Source organism: Pleurodeles waltl, chromosome 5 (genome assembly GCF_031143425.1).
Source record: "Pleurodeles waltl isolate 20211129_DDA chromosome 5, aPleWal1.hap1.20221129, whole genome shotgun sequence".
Taxonomy (NCBI): Eukaryota; Metazoa; Chordata; class Amphibia; order Caudata; family Salamandridae; genus Pleurodeles; species Pleurodeles waltl.
This window is the reverse complement of record NC_090444.1, coordinates 783,508,504-783,511,792: the sequence shown is the minus strand read 5'-3', so window position 1 is coordinate 783,511,792 and position 3,289 is coordinate 783,508,504.

Below are 3,289 nucleotides of genomic sequence, written 5' to 3'. Positions count from 1 at the left end.
ACTATTAAAATTAGTCCTTGAACCATCTTTCTAGCAGGTCCAAAACTGAAGCTAAGCACGAGAAATTGTTACAGTGTAACCCAATGTTTTCATATGGGATAGTCAGGGGGTCATTCTGACCCCGGTGGTAATTACCGCCATGGCGGAGGTTGGCGGTAGCACCGCCAACAGGCCGGCGGTGCTCCGCCGGGCATTCTGACCGCGGCGGTACAGCCGCGGCCAGAAGCGGAAAGCCGGCGATGTACCGCCGACTTTCCGCTGCCCGTCAGAATCCTCCATGGCGGCGGAGCGCGCTCCGCCGCCATGGGGATTCTGACACCCCCTACCGCCATCCTGTTCCTGGCGGTTCTCCCGCCAGGAACAGGATGGCGGTAGGGGATGCCGCGGGGCCCCCGTAAGAGGGCCCCTGCCGTGCCCATGCCACTGGCATGGGCACGGCAGGGGCCCCCGTAAGAGGGCCCCACAACGTATTTCAGTGTCTGCTTAGCAGACACTGAAATACGCGACGGGTGCAACTGCACCCGTCGCACCTTCCCACTCCGCCGGCTCAATTCTGAGCCGGCATCCTAGTGGGAAGGTTGATTTGCCCTGGGCTGGCGGGCGGTCTTTTGGCGGCCGCCCGCCAGCCCCGGGCAAATCTCAGAATCACCGCCGCGGTCTTTTGACCGCGGTGCGGTGTTCTGACGGCGGTACCTTGGCAGGTCAGAATGACCGCCTCAGTCTTGTGAAAAACAATTTGAGGTAGTTTTACTGCCAGCATATGTAAAACATCAAACATACATGACCAACTTTTTAAATATCATGCACCCTGCCCTATGGGAATATTAGGGCCTACCCTAGGGGTGACATACAAGTGTCGAACGGGAAGATTTTCGTCTGGCAAAAGGCTTATATGCCATGTTAAAATGGATTTGGGATTCCAAGGCTGCAGTAGCAGGCCTGGAGAAGTGCTTGATAGTACCACTTTAGTGAGTGGCTCAATTAGTGCTGAAGCACACTAATTGGTTTTAATTTACAGGCTCTGGGCACACACAGTGTTATATAATAGAGACGTATAAGTAAATGAAATAGCTCAGTTAGGTGGGTAACAATTTTACCATGTTTAGCAGAGAAAGCACAAGCACTTTACTACTAGTTAGCAGCAGTGAAGTGTGTAGAGTCATATAGACTCCAAAAATTGGTTCAATAAAAGAAGGCAACAATCTGGAGGAATACCACACAAAAGATGGTAATTTCCAACAAGGGTCTTGGAATGCTGAATAATAATAATAAGACTGCTAATTTAGAGTCACTTCCAAGATACAGGAACTTGGAGCCTTACAAACTACAACATTAGGGGTTGCAGTTCAGAGGGGAACTACAGAAGCTTGTTGCACAGCTTAAGGTATCCCTGGGCAGGAAAAACATGTTCCTCCCTAAATAGGGTGAGGTGACTGTGAACGTTATTTGATGGGCCTGTAGGTGAGGCTCCACCAGTGTAAATCACATCCTTCCTCTGACCTGGCAGGGTGGGAGCACTGTTGGTTTACACCAGTGATCCATCTCTGCATATTCATAAAATGAACTAAAGAGTCTAACTAGTCAAATTGAAAAATAGAGTGCTGGAAATGTTGTTTATGTGATGTAGCTTAGCTTGCCCTTTTCCTCTCTGTCTACCATTTTTTAATTTTCTTGTGCTTGTAGAAATATATTTATTAGTTATGGATCCTTGGTCATTGATTCATAAAGCAAACACCTGATCTGTTTCAGGTTAGGAGTGTAATACTGCCCCTATAGTCTCTGAAGCTCAGGTGGGCTCTCAAGTCTTTAGAAGCCTCCGCAGGCTTTCAGAGAAGACACATTTGGCCCAAGACCACTGAATATCCATAGACATAGGACACTCAGGGGTCCCTCTTCACATTCTGTAGGGATATGGCATATTTTGAGTTAGTCAGTATAGTTCAAAAGGTATGAATTGTATCTTGATATTTTGGTGGCCTGTGGTTTAGTTTGCTGAATTAGGAAATCCTCACCATTTCCATTGTGATAAGGTTCCACGGCCATGTCATTTTATTAGTGTGAGAATGACATTACACCTGTGGGGAGAAGGGGTATCAGAAATCTACTTCTTGGTCATTTGTCCTTGGTTGGTCCCACATTTCTGAATATAAAAGTCACTTTGTCTGAAACTATACACAAAAGGTGTTGGTGAAATGGAGCATTTGAGGATCATTGTCATTTACAATCAATCCTGGGCAAGATCGCAAAACATTTTTCACTGGCAGTATTCCATATACTTGGTGGTCAAGGGCGACTCCCCCGATAAGGCTTTCTTTTTGAAAAGGGAAAAATAAATGATAGCAATGTACGCTACTTTATTATCATTTTATTTTTCCTCGGAGTAAGGGGCGGGGCGGGGCTGGAGAAAGGGGGCCAGAGGAGGGCTGTGCACCACAATGTGTGGATGCCTGTTTTGCTGGCTGTGTTAGGTCGGCCAAACAGACATGCACACATTTCATATTCTCTACCCAGCTGTATTTCACAGCTCAGTGGAGAACATGCCCAGGTTTCCACTCCCTGTATGAGTGGCAAACCAGGCTTCTCAGACCAATCTCAATGCTGCTGTCATGCTTGTGACAGCAGCGCTGTGATTGGCTGGGAGCCCATGTGCACCCGGGAACAGGGAGAAGACAGAGGGGAGACAAATGCATCTCCCCTCGAAGGTAGGTGTTTTTTTATTTGTTATGATTGTTATTTTTTTTAACTCCCCCACCCCATCGTGCCCAGTCCCGCCTAGCCACCCCTGCTCAGGATCAGCCGCCACTGTTGGTGGTAAATTAAAGTAGTGCTTCCTCCAAACACCTTTTACTACCATATTATGGAAACAGGGGATTCTGAAAGTGATAATGTTTGACAAGAATGCTTGTGTACATCTGTTGTGTCCCATTTTGTTGTGGTGGTGATGTATTCTGTTGTTATTTGCTCTGCTTTGTTTTTGTGCTGCATTACTGCAATATGACTTAGTTGTGTTGTGCTGCAGTTGTGTTGTGTTTTGTTTAGACTGTTTTTTTGTTATATGTTCTGTTGTGTATTAAATGTCCTATTACTTTAATGCACTTTTGTTGTTTTGTTAGGTTCTGTTGTGTAATTTAGATATGTATTTTTAAGGAGATGTTATTGTTTTTTGCATATTACAGCCAGCTTTGTTATTGAGGATCCATCTGCAGAATCCAAATAGATAATATAATATATTGCTCATCAGCTCAATAATGCCACCTAACAAAGACCCTCTACTCCCTCCCCTCCCCTT